Here is an 18,794-nt window from a genome sequence, read left to right on the forward strand (position 1 = left end):
GCCTTGATGGTGGGGAGGGGAAGCTGACTCACATATTTGTCTATGTGACTACTGGGCTTTTGGGGAATTGATGCAGATTAGATGAGTCTTTTTTTTCTCAGAAGTAGGAAAATGACTTCGTTCTCCTCCCCCCTCCTCAAGGGACCAGGCTGCTGTGTGGTATGTGACTTGTTAGCCAGGTTCTCTTGTCACCTGACTGGTTTGAGACTTAAGTCACTGTCTATCTGAATGAAGGCTGCCCCCATCTTCCTCTGTTGTCCCTTTTGTGGTCGGACTCTGGACCTTGCCTTTGAAGGCTGCTCATGGTCACCTTGCCTGCCGGCCCGTCTCCTGCATCTCCCCAGCGTAAATGCACCCGCCAGCATTCCTTGCAGAGAGCTCACTTGTGTGCACTCTACTTCCCTGTCTTTGTTCCTGTTACTGGAAATGATCTTCCTGCCTGTCTCCCTTTCTTCTGTCCTGGAACCCATCGTTTAGTAGGGGAGACTTGGGTTCATAGTCAATTGCATGAGGTGAGGGTAGCAGTTGATTTGAGAGCATTAGAGAATGCTCTGGAAGAAGTGACGTTTGAGCTGGGTGGCAGTAGCTGAGTACGAGTTCTCAAGATTGTTGAATCTGCCTGCAAGTTAGAACAGCCATGGTGGGTGGCAGGTGAGGGGTGCACTTGGCAGAACCTGGGTGCTTGGCGGGAATCTTATTTCCTTTGGCGTTGGCCTGTCTGAAAAGTTGTAAAACCTTCGTGTGTTCTCTGGTGAGGTCCACAGTGGGGTCTGCATTGGGCCTGTGCCAGGGCTCTGGGCTGCATTCTTAGGGATTTTCTCAAAGGTGACCAGAGCCCATCCAGACAGGGAGCCTCAGGAGAGACCTTTCTGGGACTTCTTGGTGGGTGGTGAGATTAAAAAATTACGGACTGTATTGGAATTGTTTTCTGAAAGGGTTTTCAGAGCATAAGGTGGCATCTTGATCAGTAGTTTCCTTTGAAATCTGAGTGTGCTCTCCTTGCTAAGTCTAACAGTCAGGAAAACCCAGAGTTTTTCTGTTACCTTTTAATCTTTCTACAAGTGCCTTCTCCCTCCTTTCCCTCTTCCTCCAAGCTTTTGAGTTTCTGTAGTAAAATGACTTTTCAGGTGGGTAGAAACTTTTTTCTTTGAAAGAAACTAGGAAAAAAATCTGGAACAACCCAACACTACCTTGTCTTTAAATTTTAATGACATTTACTCACTTAAAAAATTTTAGCAAGGAGGTTTTCATCTTCTGTTCTTAGAAGTTCATTTTTTAAAAGAATCCATTAAATTATATATTGCCTAAAACAGGTGGGCCTGACACGCCTTTGATAAACTGTCAAATACCATTAATCAGGAGAGGGCTGCTTTTGGCAGGCTCCTTCCGGCTGAGTGGCTGTGCATAAGTGGAGAGCTGTGTGCTGTACCCCTTGACTGGAGAGGGGACCCTCCTTTTGTTAATTTGGTAAAGACTGAAATGAGGTTCCAAGTAGGGAGGCGGATAAGTAGTTTTTGTAGAGTGGTTTGAGCCGTGGTTGCTTCCGGGCGCATTTGTCCGGGGTTGGAGTGCGCTGCCTGCCATTTACTTGGGAGCGTCGGGGGCCGTGTGTGACACTGCACACCCAGCTGTCTGAGTAACTGGCTAACTAATAGCGAGATGCACAGTGCATCTGTACACAGTTGGTTCTGTACTCGAGACTAAGAATGAGAGATTCCAGCCTGGGTGGATGGTAACCTCTCTGCCAACTGCATAGGTGAGATTACTGGGAGCTGCACACACTTGGATCAATTCTATCAAATGTTTATTGGACACTTAATGAGGCCCTGCACTCAGCACATTATGTCTGACCTTGTTTAATCCTCACACCGACCCTATGAGGTAGTGACCTATCCCCATGCAGAGGTCAAATGATTCGTCCAATGTCACATTGCAAACAGGAGAGCTACGATTCAGCCAGGGCACTGGACTCCTGCTTTTGTTCCTTATTCCTCCTTTACATTCCTCCAATGTTCAGTGATGTCAGTGTTCAGCAATGGTGATGGGATTATCTGTTTTTATTACTGATCATTATAAGCAATAGGCCCTGAGAGGTAAAGTGACTTCCTTCAATAGTACTGGCAGTACTGCCACCATTCTGGCATGTTCTCAATAAATGTGCATTACCTTTTTCTTAAGAAATATCATAGATCATCTTAGTGTCCTTCTCCAGGGCCTCCCTGGGTGGCAGGGAGGACCAAGCTCTCCTATCCTTTTCTGTGCAGATGAGAGATGCTGCAAGTTGGTGGTCAGTGTGTCTGAACGTCCTCAGGCTTTTCAAAAAGCTTCTCATGCTATTTTGCAGATCAGAAAGAGAAGTTGGTGGAGCTCTTGTACTCCTAACGATGCCAGCCAATGTCTGTCTAGTCAGAGACATCTTGTGGCCAGCTGGAAGACTCTGTTCTCAGCCCCTTTACCTCTCTAAGTATTTGGATGGAGAAGTGGAAGGGGGTGCTCATGCTTGGCCTTGATAAGAAAATGGTAGATACTGTAGGTCTTGTGATTGGGATTCCCTACAATGTCTTGATGAGCCTAGAAGAGTGGCCTGAGCTGTTGTAAGGTTTCATGCAACCTAAGGTTATGCTCTTGGGTTGAAGAAATCCCCCAGGGCACAAAGATGGGATGGAGGCCATGTGACTTAGCTGTATGGTGACAAGACCTGTACCTAAGTGTCAGTAGCTAAGGTGTAGCTGTCAAAGGATGTCTGGCAGGAGCCAGTCAGACAGGATCCCTCACTGGGTGCAGCTTAGTGTATTGTGGGAGCAAAGTGCTGCTACGGGGAATCAGTCTCTAGACTGCAGTTGGGCCAAGCAGGTCTCAAACGCAGAATGGATGGGTGTGGTCTAGTGTTTGGATGGACTTTAGTGTTTGGATGGATTGTAAATTCATGGTCCTGTTGTTTCAGAACCTCTAATTTGATCTTAATTTTTTTTTATGCAGTGACTTTATTGTTTTCATAAAAATGATTCATGGCCTTTATTTAAAAAACAAACAAACAACCCACAGCACACACAGAAAACTATGGCCATAGAGGAAAGTACAAACAACAAAGCAACACATTGGTCCAAGTCTTAGCTCCAGTAGCGCATTTTAATATTCAGTAGACAGTTTTCCAGATACTGCTATGCATATTTTCACACAGACTTGATAGCTAGAGAAATGAAGAAATAGGCCCTTTGATAACATATTTACAAAATAAAATGTATTTAATTTTTACTTTTCATTTAATACAATTGAAGGTGAAGTAGTACTGAAGAAATTGTTGAAGTTCAGATAATTGTTTCTTTACTGAAAAGATCTTAAAACAGTGTCTCCAAAGGCCTCCAAAGCAGTGATCTTTACCTGGGGGTGGGGACGTTTGTGGCTGTCACAACAGTGGCACCTCTGAATGTTACTGGCTTCCTGTGAATAGAGGTTGGCTGATCATCCTACAGTATGCAGGACAGCCCCTCACAGAGAAAATGATCTAGCCCAAAATGTCCAGAGTGGCAAGGTTGAGGAGGGTAAGAAAATAAAAAAAATGAAAAAAAACCACCTTAAAACCATTAGGAAGATGAAATCATTTTAACTCAGGTGCAGTTTTAGACCATTTTGCTTGGGCTTCTATAATGAAAGATGAGATGGCTCACTTCACTGTCGTTTCTCCTTCCTCAACAGAAAGATCCGGAGGTGGCATGTGTTTTTACCATGTCAGCAGCATACCACTTACAGTCCTGCAACCATCGCCCACCAGGTGTTTAGTCTTACTTCTGTATTGACATGCTCTGTGCCAAACAGCACTTCTGTTGCCATGGTTTCCCCCTTTCTGGGTTTGTTTTACATTGCCATTTGGTTGCTTGGCTGCTTGACCTAAATGTAAACTTGATGTGCATGTGTGGGGGTGTCAGACGCACTGTGGTTGCCCCAGTCAGAAGTGCACCTGCAGTTTTGAGTTTGTGTCTTTAGGAGAAGAGTAGAGAGACATGGTGGAGTGTCCGGGGACACAGTGGGTTGTGAAACAGGATCCCAGGTAGAAATGGGTTGGATCTGGGGAGCGAAAGAAGGAAAGCTGTGGATGAACATGCTAGTCATCCTTGGTTTCTTGAAAAGAGTTCTATGGCTGCATGGATATATAGAACAGGGTGACAGATGTAGCCTGCCATGGGAGGGTGATACGTTTCCTGTTCGCTGAAGTGTGCTAGGGAACCATCTATTGTCATGTTGTTTGTAGATGCTGCATTCAAGCCATCAGCTGAGTGTCTTTATTTAGGTAACTTCCCAACCTTGAGATTCTGCTAAGTCGAATAATGCTTCCTGATAGCCATCTGTCCTGGGGAGCCGTCCCAAACACTCTGCCCTTTGGGGTAAGGGTAAGAACAGCCACAGCCATGATCAGGTGGTTCAGGGGCCTTAAATGTTGTGCACATCTAGAATTTGGACCCACCATCTGTTGATGCAAAAAGTGGTACAACAGTGCATGTTAGATTCTGTCAAACTTGTTCTAGTCAGAGTCTGTAGTATTTACAAGATTGCAGGGACTGAGTGCATTCTAAACACATTCCTGATTCAATACATTTCTATTTAATCTGGGCAACATACCATAGACTGAAAAGGAAGAGTGTGCACACCGATTGTTCCCCATATAATTGGAATTGGGTGTTCTCTTATTGTCTTGATCAGGTTTCTAGCACAGCGTGACTTACTGATTGATGACTTTGTTTTGTTGTAGGGGAGCTATCCAGTTTGGGAAGATTTCATAAACAAAGCAGGAAAGCTACAGTCCCAGCTTCGGTAAGTAGAGAAGTGTGTCATCTCCAGGATAACGGCAACATCCTTGGACAAACAACGGAATAGGTTGGACCCAAGATACAGATTGAGGTTAACTTTGAAAGTGTTACAGATATGGCCTCATGTATTGGGTTTTAATTTGAGCATTGCCACTTATTAGCCATATTTATGGCTCCCAATTCCCACATGTAAATTGAACTCATATCTGTTCTGCTTCCTTCCACGGGAATTTTGGGAGTCACATGAAGTATTATATGTAAGATAATGGCAGCATTCATGTAGTGCTCAGTATGGGCTGGGCATATGTTAATTAAATTTCACAACCCTGAGGTAAGTACAGTTTATTGTCCCCATTTTACTGGTGAGGGGACTGAGACACAGATAAGCCAAATAACGTGGCGAGTCACACAGCTAGTAAGTGGCAGAGTAGGGATTTGGACTTAGTTTAGCCCCAGAGTCCATTCTTCTTACTGCCTATCCTTATAAAAGAGTTCAGAATTCAGCTTTGACTATTGTATAATTCGATTTACATGAAATATCTAGAAAATGCAAGTCTGTAAAGACGGATACAGATTATTGGTTGCCTGGGGCTAGAGGTAGAAAAGGAGATTGGCCCCAAATGGGCACCAGGGATTTTTTGGGATCATGGAAATGTTCTAAAATTAAATTATGGTGGTGGTTGCATAACTCTAAATTTACTAAAAAATCATTGAGTCTTACACTTAAAAAGGGTGAATTTCGTGGTATACAAACTATGTCTCAATAAAGGTGCTTAGAAACCAAGATCTAGTGGTGATGTACTCTAAAGGGCTGTTATTGCTGCCTCGTCTTGTGCTTGTACCTGTATCGTTTGATATGAGATAGAAAATGTCACCTTCTTCCTGTTAAGGTTATATGCTTTTAAATCGCTGGGGATGGGGTGGGATGGGCACAACAAAGCGATCGTTTCCACGACCCCTGTTAAGGTGCACGGGTGATGATGTTGGCTGGTTTGCATGTATGGGGATGGTTTTCTGGAGGACAAAGCAGGTAGGTGTTTCCTAGGACAGTAAGCCAACTGGATGACAGAGGAGGGAGGGATGACATGAGACTTGGGCCTTTGCCCCTGGACACCAGGGTTACTGCCCAGGGCTTTAGCTGTTGGGCTGGCTGGTCCATGGCTGCCTGTAGATTGGGAGGGAGCTCAGGAGACGTGGGTCTGTCCCCTCCGTTCCTTCTGCGTATATAAACAAATGTGTCTGGGAGAATAATATATAGAATGATAAGTGGAATAATAAAGTGCATCTATATGATCTTTTTCAAAAGGTAGCCCCAAGGAAACATTGTTGCCATGCTTTACTACGCAGTATATTCTAGCTGTCTTTCTAGGTACCTAGAAATCTACCTCATTCTTACTAATAGCCAAATGGATTTCCAGTGTCTGGATGTCACACAATTTAATCATTCTATTGATGGATATTTAGATTATCTCCATTTATTTGCTGTTACAAAGTACACTGCAATTAATGCCCATGTACACATCCATTTTTGGAGATGTGTGTGTACTCTCGTAATGGTATATACACATCCAAGTAAACAACCTGTAGAAAATGCTTCAGGCTGTTTTGGTTGTTGGCAGAAGATACATTTGGGCTTAAAGTCACTAAATGCTGTAACTCTTGTAGAATTTGCAGTTTGATATCTGCCCTCTACAGAGCCCTGTCTCTTGCTTAGAGCTTTAGATGTAGCCTTTGAGCCCTTGTAGGAAGTGATAGAAAGGAAGCGCAGTTATTCTAAAGTGTACCTCTTTGGGACAGGCATCCAGAATCTCAAGGTAGCAGGTCCCTGGTTTCCAAAATATTAGCATTCCAAATTGTTTCTCAAAGGAAACTGCTCTGAAAGTTCTTTGTCCTTTTTAACAAATGTTTTACACTAGCCATTAATACAATTTATTTAGGAAAGGCTTTTACAACTAGTTACTACAAGAGCAACATCAATCTAATCATTATATAATTGTTAAGAAGAATGTGGAAGTAAGTTAGAATTTTTTTTTTGAGAGGGTATCTCTCATATTTATTGATCAAATGGTTGTTAACAACAATAAAATTCTGTATAGGGGGGTCAGTGCTCAATGCACAATCACTAATCCATCTCAAGCCTAATTCTCGTCAGTCTCCAATCTTCTGAAGCATAACGAACAAGTTCTTACATGGTGAACGAATTCTTACATAGTGAATAAGTTCTTACATGGTGAACAGTACAAGGACATTCATCACAGAAACTTTCGGTTTTGATCACGCATTATGAACTATAAACAATCAGGTCAAATATGAATATTCGTTTGATTTTTATACTTGATTTATATGTGGATCCCACATTTCTCCCATTATTATTATTATTATTATTTTTATTTTTAATAAAATGCTGAAGTGGTAGGTAGATGCAAGATAAAGGTAGAAAACATAGTTTAGTGTTGTAAGAGAGCAATTGTAGATGATCATGTGTGTGCTTGTAGACTATGTGCTAATCCGAGCTAGACAAGGGCAATAAAACATCCATGGATGCAGAAGCTTTCTCTCAAAACAGAGGGGGGTGAGGTTCTAAGCTTCACCACTGTTGTTCCCCAATTTCTCACGTGATGGCCCCCCTGCGACTGTGCCTGTCTTAGGTTGTTCCTCCCTTGAGGAATCTTACCTGTCTCTGGCTAACCAGTCATCTTCCGGGGCCATACAGGGAGATGTAAAGTTGGTAAGTGAGAGAGAAGCCATATTGTTTGAAAAGGTTAGCTTTTTACTTCTTTGCAGATTTATGCCCTGTGGCTTCTATGCCTAGCACTTGTCTCGGGGTATCTTTAGCACCTGGAGGAATTATGATACTCAGTAAATTCGATATGAGGCATGAATTCTATTTAAGGGTTGTAATTAGGAAGGAAGAAGAAAAGCTATAGAGGTAGCATATGGAAGAAAACATGGGAGGATTATTTCTTTGACATATCTTCTTGTAGAGTAACTTCAGTATGTATAGGTTTTAAACTACTAACTAACTTGTGCACACATATTAACATAATAGGAATACGGTGACATAAAGCAAATCTATAAGTTAGAATTTTTTTTAAAGGGAAGAGTATAAGTCATGATTTAAGAGTATAAGTTATGTTTATTTAAGTTGTCAAGCTAATATCTAGGTTAATAACTAAGCTATAATGAAATTTAAGATTTGATTAGCACCGTGATACATAGTATAGTTCTATATCCTTTTGATTTTGTACTCTGGAAGGAATATACAACTTGTGTTCAATATGAAAATACACCTTTTTCTGTATTGGCCACAAGATTCAGTGTCAAGCATTCAGTAGATGTAGAATGCCATACTTTGCAAACCAGTATCTCCATTTTCTTCATGTCCGTAATGGACCAGTACATGTTCTGTGACAGGAGTGGAGAAATGGTTGAAATGACTGGTTTCCAGTTGTATCGGCTACTTTTAAAAAAAGAAAGAAGAAAATCAACAAAGGCAAGGGGAAGGCTTCCCACCCCTCTTCAGCAGAGGTAGCGGCATTGGGGAACAGCCCCTGTAATTCCCGCGCCCTCCTGCCCCGGGCCTCGGCTCTCCCTCTCGCGCGGGAGCACTGGGCTGATGAACGCTCCATCGTAGCACGGGCTGTCTGTGGCCCCTGCGTCATCCGCTGTGTCGGCAGGGGCCTGTGAAGAGCCTGGTGCTCTGTGACTTCCCTTTCTGCCTGCTTCTGTGCCTCTGCAGTTACCTCAGAGCTTTGAGAGGCCATCTCGGGGATGCTTAGATGATACGCCAAACCCAGAGTGAGGCGTTCAAGATTCTGAAATGGAAGGAAATGGATCCCCAGCCGACTACATCATCTTTAATGTCCCCAAACCTTTATACATCACTTATAAAAATGGGCACAGTTTTAATATTGAAAATCACCACAACTTATATTGAATAAGTAATACGGGCTGAGTTCTGTTCTGAGTGCATCACATATATTGAGTCTTTATTCTTAAACAACAAACCTATGAGGCAGGTGTTCATGATCTCCATTTTAGATGATATTGGGACAAAGAGCGCTTACCTAAATCAAGGTCACACGCCTAGTGGTGACATGAGTCTGGCCCAGAGCCTGACTTCAATCATTAAATTGAGTCCTTATGTAAGGAACTCCTGGATTTAATATAAACCTATATTTGCTTTTAGAGTTACTTGATCCTGAATGCATGAAAAAATAGCTTCTTGGAATAGTAACTAGATTAGAAATTGGGTTGCCTGAGATTATAGGCTTTCCCAGTTATGTGACCCTGAGTAAATTATAGTGGTCCCCCCTTATCCATGGGGGATTCATTCCAAGCCCCCCATTAGATGCCTGAAACCACAGTTAGTACTGAACCCTGTATGTATTATTTTTTTCCAATATATGCATACCTAAGAAAAAGTTATGTATAAATTAGGTATAATAAGAGAATAACCACAATAACTAATATCAGCATAGAACAGTTAGAACAGTATACTGTAATATAAGTTAGGTGAATGTGGTTTCTCTCAAAATATTGTCCTGCACTTGCCCTTCTTGTGATCACGTGAGATGATAAATGCCTACGTGATGAGATGAAAGGAGGTGAATGACAGTGACTCACGTAGGCATTGTGACTTAGCATTAGGATGCTATTGACTTCCTGACAGTGTGTCAGAAGGATCATCTTCTGGACTGTGGTTGACCTCGGCTAAGTGAAACTGCCGAAAGGGAAACCTCGGATAAGGGGAGACTACTGTGTATTTCACTGCTCTGGGCTTTAATTTCCCCTGCTGTCAAAGGGGCTTTCCCAGAACAAAGAGTCCTAGATGATCACAAGTAACTGTTTCAGCTCCAGTATTCTATGATTTTAAATCTTGTTTTGGCCCTATTGAACCCATAAAATATGAATGAAGTTGGGTGGTCTAAATTTTCTGTTATCTTTAGAGTTTCCAGTTTGTGCTGAAGACAGAGGGAGAGGAGGAAGCAAAGTGAAGCAGGGGATGATGGGACTGTAAATTAAAATACCAAAGAATAGTGGAGGAGGTGGTGAAAATGGAACCTCCTTCCTGTGCTGGTGATCTGCAGGCTGCTCTTTGGGAATGGCGGGTTTGCAAGGCTGACACGGGCTCTATCCCACAGACTCTGGGGAGCCCATTTGGTTTGCTAGGAGGGCTGGGCGGCAGACAAAAGCCCTTCAGCTCTCTGCCCATGTGAGAGTCAAAGTCTCACTGCTGTAATGTGGGCTTTGGGAAGTAAGAATGAAGCTATGAAAAATCACATTTGTAGCTGGTGCAAGTGGGAAATTGGCTGGGCAAACCAGTTACCTGGAGAAGGTTAGAAGAGAAATGTAGAGACTGTAGTTGGGCATTTTGATTGATTTGAATTATTAAAATAACGCCCCTTCTCAGACTTGTAGTAAGTGCAGGAGGAGAGCTGGTGGAAGCTAGATGTCTTAAGACAGCCGTAGACAACCACATGATCAGAGGTGTATGACCAGTGAGCCTGCATTGCCAGCGTTCTGTACTGGGTGAAGAAAATATCTGTGGCTTACACTGGATAGAACTGTTACGGTTCTTAAAAATATATTACATGTTTTTAGTGTGGATTACTTGTTTTTAATGTAAATTTTTTTCAATGCCATCGTCTCCAGATTACAACCACTCAAGAAGTTTGTTTTAAAGTACAGATTTCAGTTCCCTGCCTTATACCTATGGAATCAGAATAACTGGGTGGGAGCTAGGAATTGATTTTTCAGTGTTTCCCAGGAGATTTTGCTCCTGGGTGAGGTTTGTTCTGTCACACATGACCTCTCCCCATCACCTACCCACCCAATAACATCTCTATTCAGGACAGCCGTTCCACGCACAAAGAAATGCTCATGGCTCCTTAAAGCCCTTAAAACCTTTGATGCCTGTCTTCTTGGACATGTGCATTCGAGACCTGGAATGCCCTTCCCAGTCCACCTGACTCTGCCTCCTTTAGATACTTGAGGATCTTCTGCTTGTCTTCCAAGAGCCCATTTGTGTCATATCACCTGTGAAACTTATGTCCCCCTCCCACCCCAAGGTAAAGGGGGTCTCAGACCTCAGGGCACATGCTTCTGCTAGAAAGTTCATCTCACTGTGTCACTGTTTCCCCCATTAGACTGCAAACACCCTAGGGCAGGGCCTACATCCTTCTCTCTAAGGAGCCCAGACACCCAATGCTAAGTATTTAAGAGGGCTCAGATAGCGTTTGATGAATGAGTGACTGAATGTGCACAGCAGCTGCCACCCCCACATAGACCTAAGTGAATCTGGGTGGGAAAGACTGTCACCTCTGGGAGCAGGAGGTTGGTGGGATGGGGGCTTGGCTAGATTCCACTTGGGAGTTCAGAATTCAAATTTTGGTGACCCCTAACTGAGGTTGAATTTCATGGAACATGGGACCTCATATTTCAGCCTAGCTGAAGAAGGCCTCCTTTTTCCACGATTTCCCAGGAAGGGGTCAGGTGGGTCCAAGGCAGCTCCTCTGCTTTGGCTGGAGTCATGGGGGAGGAGGGGCCAGGAAGCAGTTGGTGACCAGAGGGGTTTTGTTTGTACCCGAGTTTTATTTTAACAAGGTTGTTTGAGATTTCACTGGCCCTTACCTTCTGATTTGACTTTGGAATTCAAGTTGAGCTCTCTTTCAAATAATTAGAGCCTATGATTTCTATCTAGGAAGCTACTTTGCTGCAAACTGGGTGAAATTTATCTTTAAAAGTCATTAAAAAAAAAAAAAGGCTCATCTTGCAGCTCTGGAATCAAATATTCTTTGAATATGACCTTAAAGGAATGTGGACAAATTCATTCATTGATTAAAAATGAAAAAGCCTAATATGGTAGTCTGCTGAACTATACATGTGGCTATGATCATGAACTGTTTTTGTATTTTTATAGGCCAGTTCTGCTTTCTGAGGTATTTTTGGTTGTTGTCCTAAAGATTCTTGCAGGGAAAGAGAACGTAAGAGTGTTTGAAGCTCAGTTGTGATTTTTCTCTAAGATCTGAGCTTATTGTTTTGAAAAATTCAAGTATAGTATATTAGCTTTTCTGACAATCTTATTCCAGCTGGGGCTTTACAGATAATACTAGGAAAAGAAATCTATCATTAAGCATTTCCTGGAGCCTGGAGAAGTTTTATGGAAGACTGGGCTTAATTTTACTTACAGCCTGTATATAGTTGTCATAAGGGTACCTTAGCTCAGATTTCCTGGAGCCTGGCCCATCTTAGATGTCCAGTAAACAGTTGCTGATGTTTATGAAATTTATGGAGTGAAGCATTTCATAGCTCACTGGCAGAGTGGATGGACCAGCAGCTATCTTCTGTAGTATTCTTTTTTTCTTTCACTTAATTATCATTAATCTAAAATTACATGAAGAACATTATCGTTACTAGACTCCCCCCTTCACCAAGTCCCCCCCGCCCCTGACAAACCCCATTACAGTCACTGTCCATCAGCATAGTAAGATGCTGTAGACTCACTACTTGTCTTCTCTGTGTTGTACAACCCTCCCTGTGCCCCCTATGCACTATACATGCTAATCGTAATGCCCTCTTTCTTTTTTCCCACCCTTATCCCTCCCTTTCCACCCATCCTCCCCAGTCCTTTTCCCTTTGGTAAGTATTAGTCCATTCTTGGGTTCTGTGATTCTGCTGCTGTTTTGTTCCTTCAGTTTTCCTTTGTTCTTATACCCCACATATGAGTGAAATCATTTGGTACTTGTCTTTCTCCGCCTGGCTTATTTCACTGAGCATAATACCCTCTAGCTCCATCCATGTTGTTGCAAATGGTAGGATCTGTTTTTTTTCTTATGGCTGAGTAATATTCCATTGTGTATATGTACCACATCTTCTTTATCCATTCATCTACTGATGGACATTAAGGTTGCTTCCATTTCTTGGCTGTTGTAAATAGTGCTGCGATAAACATAGGGGTGCACCTGTCTTTTTCAAACTGGAGTGCTGCATTCTTAGGGTAAATTCCTAGAAGTGGAATTCCTGGGTCAAATGGTATTTCTATTTTGAGCTTTTTGAGGAACCTCCATGCTGCTTTCCACAATGGCTGAACTAATTTGCATTCCCACCAGCAGTGTAGGAGGGTTCCCCTTTCTCTGCAACCTCACCAACATTTGTTGTTGTTTGTCTTTTGGATGGTAGTGATCCTTACTGGTGTGAGGTGATATCTCATTGTGGTTTTAATTTGCATTTCTCTGATGACAAGTGATATGGAGAATCTTTTCATTTGTCTGTTGGCCATCTGAATTTCTTCTTTGGAGAACTGTCTGTTCAGCTCCTCCCATTTTTTAATTGGATTATTTGCTTTTTGTTTGTTGAGGTGCATGAGCTCTTTATATATTTTGGATGTCAACCCTTTATCGGATCTGTCATTTATGAATATATTCTCCCATACTGTAGGGTACCTTTTTGTTCTATTGATGGTGTCCTTTGCTGTACAGAAGCTTTTCAGCTTGATACAGTCCCACTTGTTCATTTTTTTTTTGTTTCCTTTGCACAGGGAGATATGTTCATGAAGAAGTTGCTCATGTTTATGTCCAAGAGATTTTTGCCTATGTTTTTTTCTAAGAGTTTTATGGTTTCATGACTTATGTTCAAGTCTTTGATCCATTTCAAATTTACTTTTGTGTATGGGGTTAGACAGTGATCCAGTTTCATTCTCTTACATGTAGCAGTCCAGTTTTGCCAGCACCATCTGTTGAAGAGACTGTCATTTCCCCATTGTATGTCCATGGCTCCTTTATCATATATTAATTGACCATAAATGTTTGGGTTAATATCTGGAGTCTCTGTTCTGTTCCACAGGTCTGTGGCTCTGTTCTTGTGCCAGTACCAAACTGTCTTGATTACTGTGGCTTTGTAGTAGAGCTTGAAGTTGGGGAGTGAGATCCCCCCAACTTTATTCTTCCTTCTCAGGATTGCTTTGGCTATTTGGGGTCTTTGGTTTTTCCATATGAATGTTTGAACTATTTGTTCCAGTTCATTGAAGAATGCTGTTGGTAATTTGATAGGGATTACATCAAATCTGTATATTGCTTTGGGCAGGATGGCCATTTTGACGATATTAATTCTTCGTAGCCAAGAGCATGGGATGAGTTTCCATTTGTTAGAGTCCTCTTTAATTTCTCTTAAGAGTATCTTATAGTTTTCAGGGTATAGGTCTTTCACTTCCTTGGTAAGGTTTATTCCTAAGTACTTTATTGTTTTTGATGCAATTATGAATGGAATTGTTTTCCTGATTTCTCTTTCTATTAGTTCATTGCTAGAGTATAGGAAAGCCACAGTCTGTGTGTTAATTTTGTATCCTGCAACTTTGCTGTGTTCGGATGTCAGTTCTAGTAGTTTTGGAGTGGAGTCCTTAGGGTTTTTTATGTACAATATCATGTCATCTCCAAATAATGACAGTTTGACTTCTTCTTTACCAATTTGGATTTCTTGTATTTCTTTGTTTAATTGCCATGGCTCGGACCTCCAGTACTATGTTGAATAACAGTGGGGAGAGTGGGCATCCCTGTCTTGTTCCCGATTGCAGAGGAAAAGCTTTCAGCTTTTCACTGTTCAGTATGATGTTGGCTGTGGGTTTATCATAGATGGCCTTTATTATGTTGAGATACCTGCCCTCTATACCCATTTTGTTGAGAGTTTTTATCATGAATGGATGTTGAATTTTGTTGAATGCTTTTTGCAGCATCTATGGAGATGATCATGTGGTTTTTGTCCTTCTTTTTGTTTATGTGGTGGATGATGTTAATGAAATTTCGAATGTTGTACCATCCTTGCATCCCTGGAATGAGTCCCACGTGGTCATTATGTCTGATCCTTATGATGTATTTTTGAATTCGGTTTGCTAATATTTTGTTAAGTATTTTTTTCATGTACGTTCATCAGGGATATTGGTCTGGAATTTCTTTTTTGGTGGGGTCTTTGCCTGATTTTGGTATTGGGGTGATGTTGGCTTCATAGAATGAGTTTGGGAGTATTCCCTCCTCTTCTATTTTTTTGAAAACTTTCAGGAGAATGGGTATTATGTCTTCTGTGTATGTCTGATAAAATTCCGAGGTAAATCCATCTGGCCCTGAAGTTTTGTTCTTGGGTAGTTTTTTGATTACCACTTCAATTTCTTTGCTGGTATTTGTTTTGTTTAGATATTGTGTTTCTTCCTTGGTCAGTCTTGGAAGGTTGTATTTTTCTAAGAAGTTGTCCATTTCTTCTAGGTTTTCCAGCTTCTTAGCATATAGGTTTTCATAGTAGTCTCTAATAATTCTTTGTATTTCTGTGGGGTCCATCGTGATGTTTCCTTTCTCGTTTCTGATTCTGTTGATGTGTGTTGATTCTCTTTTTCTCTCAATAAGTCTGGCTAGAGGCTTATCTATTTTGTTTATTTTCTCAAAGAACCAGCTCTTGGTTTCATTGATTTTTTTCTATTTTATTCTTCTCAATTTTGTTTATTTCTTCTCTGATATTTATTATGTCCCTCCTTCTGCTGACTTTAGGCCTCATTTGTTGTTCTTTTTCCAATTTTGATAATTGTGACGTTAGACTATTCATTTGAGTTCATTCTTTCTTCCTTAAATATGCCTGGATTGCTATATACTTTCCTCTTAAGACTGCTTTTGCTGCATCCCACAGAAGTTGGGGCTTTGTGTTGTTGTCATCATTTATTTCCATGTATTGCTGGATCTCCATTTTAATTCGGTCGTTGATCCATTGACTATTAAGGAGCGTGTTGTTACGCCTCCATGTGTTTGTGAACCTTTTTGCTTTCTTTGTACAATTTATTTCTAGTTTTATACCTTTGTGGTCTGAAAAGTTGGTTGGTAGAATTTCAATATTTTTGAATTTACTGAGACTCTTTTTGTGGCCTAGTATGTGGTCTAATCTGGAGAATGTTCCATGTGTACTTGAGAAGAATGTGTATCCTGTTGCTTTTGGGTGTAGTGTTCTGTTGATGTCTATTAGGTCCATCTGTTCTAGTGTGTTGTTCAGTGCCTGTGTGTCCTTACTTATTTTCTGTCTGGTGGATCTGTCCTTTGGAGTGAGTGGTGTGTTGAAGTCTCCTAAAATGAATGCATTGCGTTCTATTTCCTCCTTCAGTTCTGTTAGTAGTTGTTTCACATATGCTAGTGCTCCTGTGTTGGGTGCGTATATATTTATAATGGATATATCCTCCTGTTGGACTGAGCCCTTTATCATTATGTAATGTCCTTCTTTATCTCTTGTTACTTTCTTTGTTTTGAAGTCTATTTTGTCTGACACTAGTACTGCAAAACCTGCTTTTCTCTCCCTATTGTTTACATGAAATATCTTTTTCCATCCCTTGACTTTTATTCTGTGCATGTCTTTGGGTTTGAGGTGAGTCTCTTGTAAGCAGCATATAGATGGGTCTTGTATTTTTATCCATTCAGTGACTCTATGTCTTTTGATTGGTGCATTCAGTCCATTTACATTTAGGGTGATTATCGATAGGTATGTACTTATTGCCATTTCAGGCTTTAGATTCGTGGTTACCAAAGGTTCCAGGTTACTTTCCTTACTATCTAAGAGTCTAACTTAACTCACTTAGTATGCTATTACAAACACAATCTAAAGGTTCTTTTCTATTTCTCCTCCTTTTTCTTCCTTCTTCGTTCTTTATGTATTAGGTATCAAATTCTCTACTTTTTGTCTATCCCTTGATTGACTTTGAGGATGGTTAATTTAATTTTGCATTTGCTTCGTAATTACCTGTTCTACTTTCTTCACTGTGGTTTTACTACCTCTGGTGACTTCTATTCAACCTTAGGAACACTTCTATCTATAGCAGTCCCTCGAAAATGGACTGCAGAGATGGTTTGTGGGAGGTAAATTCTCTCAGCTTTTGCTTATCTGGAAATTGTTTAATCCCTCCTTCAAATTTAAATGATAATCTTGCCAGATAAAGTAATCTTGGTTCCAGGCCCTTCTGCTTTATGGCATTGAATACATCATGCCACTCCCTTCTGGCCTGTAAGGTTTCTGCTGAGAAGTCTGATGTTAGCTTAATGTGCTTTCCTTTGTATGTGATCTTATTTATCTCTCTGGCTGCTTTTAGCAGTCTGTCCTTATCCTTGATCTTTCCCATTTGAATTACTATGTGTCTTGGTGGTGTCTTCCTTGGGTGCCTTATGTTGAGAGATCTGTGGATCTCCATGGCCTGAGAGACTATGTCCTTCCCCAAATAGGGGAGGTTTTCAGCAACTACCTCCTCAAAGACACTTTCTATCCCTTTCTCTCTCTCTTCTTCTTCTGGTATCCCTATAATGCAAATATTGTTCCACTTGGATTGGTTACAGAGTTCTCTCAATATTCTTTTATTTTTAGAAATCCTTTTTTCTCTCTGTGCCTCAGCTTCTTTGTATTTCTCTTCTCTAGTTTCTGTTTCATTTATTGTCTCCTCCACCATATCTACACTGCTTTTAATACCCTCTATTGTGCTCTTCAACGATTGGATCTCCAACCTGAATTCATTCCTGAGTTCTTGGATGCCTTTCCGTACCTCCATTAGAATGTTGATGATTTTTATTTTGAACCCCTTTCAGGAAGATCACGAGGTCCATATCATTTAAATCTTCTTGGGAGTTATATTAATTTTACTCTGGACAAGGTTCTTTTGGCTTTTCATGTTTGTATATGGTGCCCTCTAGTGTCCAGAAGCTGTATTGTCTGGAGCTGCTCAGCCCCTGAAGCAATGTCGGGGGTTGCAGGGGAGCGGTACTGGTGCCTGAGGGGAGGAAAGAGCTGTTTCCCGCCTCCCAGCTGCTGTGCCTGTCTCCACTGCCTGAGCCAGTGGGCCGGGCACACAGGTATAAGTTTTTGTCCCAGAGCAGCCAGATGTGGATCCCTGCTTTCCACAAGCAGCCAGAATCCCAGTCTCCCCAGGAACTCTGCCTGTATTAACTTTCCAACCCGGTAGTCATGCGAGTCTCATGAAAGCATCGTGAAATGTAGGTTTGTGCTCCCAGCGCAGGACTCCGGAGCCAGGTATTCAGCAGTCCCAGCCTTCCACTCCCTCCCTGATGAGTTTCTCCACCTCCCCCCAGTGAGCTGGGGTAGGGGAGGGACTTGGGTCCCGTGGAGCCACAGCTCTGGTACGTTACCCCATTCGCTGAGGTCTGCTCTTTTCTCCAGGTGTGTGCAGTCTGATGCCGTCCTCTTTCCTGTTGCTCTCTCAGGATTAGTTGTGCCAATTAAATTTTCTAATTATATCCAGTTTTAGGAGGAAGCCTTTGTCTCTCACCCGCCATCTTTAATCCCATCTCTCTGTGTTGTTACTTTTAATGCTAATTGAAGGACCTGTTTTGCTCAGTGCCCTGTATTAGGCACTTAGGGGAGAAGCTGATAATGCTCTGCCTACTAAGTTGGTGCCTTCCACAGGATGGCTCACAGTCTGATCGGGAGATGAAACACCTGAGATGCACCAATCAAGTTGTTCCATTCAAGGGCTGTGGACAATTTAAGGGCTGTAGGCAGGTGATGTGCAAGTAAGTGCCTCACTGACCAGAGTGAACACTGTTACAGAGGAGGAGAGTGTCACAGTGAGTGGGGGTGGCCAGGGGAGGCATCTAGGAATGTGCCAACACCTTAGGGGAGCATGGAAGCTCCACCTGGCTGCTCCTTTCTTGTGCTTCATCTCACTTTCCTAGTGGCCACACCTACTGCATTCCAGGCATGCCACAGTGATTTAACAGCTAGACTTCTCAACCCAAAATGTATATGTCCATAATCTAACTCCAGCATTTACCAGCTCTGTGACCCTTGGTTTCAGTTTTCTTGTCTGTGTGATGGACAGAATAATAAAATGTAATTCAAAGTGTTATTGACTAAGTCCCTAGGGCCATGCCTGCAAGTCAGTATGCATCCAGTGAATATTAGCTCTCATTATTCCAAGCACTAGGCTGTGAAAAAACCCCTGCCCTTGTGCCTTTGCACATA

The sequence above is a fragment of the Manis javanica genome, chromosome 2, assembly GCF_040802235.1.
Source record: "Manis javanica isolate MJ-LG chromosome 2, MJ_LKY, whole genome shotgun sequence".
In the NCBI taxonomy this organism is placed as follows: Eukaryota; Metazoa; Chordata; class Mammalia; order Pholidota; family Manidae; genus Manis; species Manis javanica.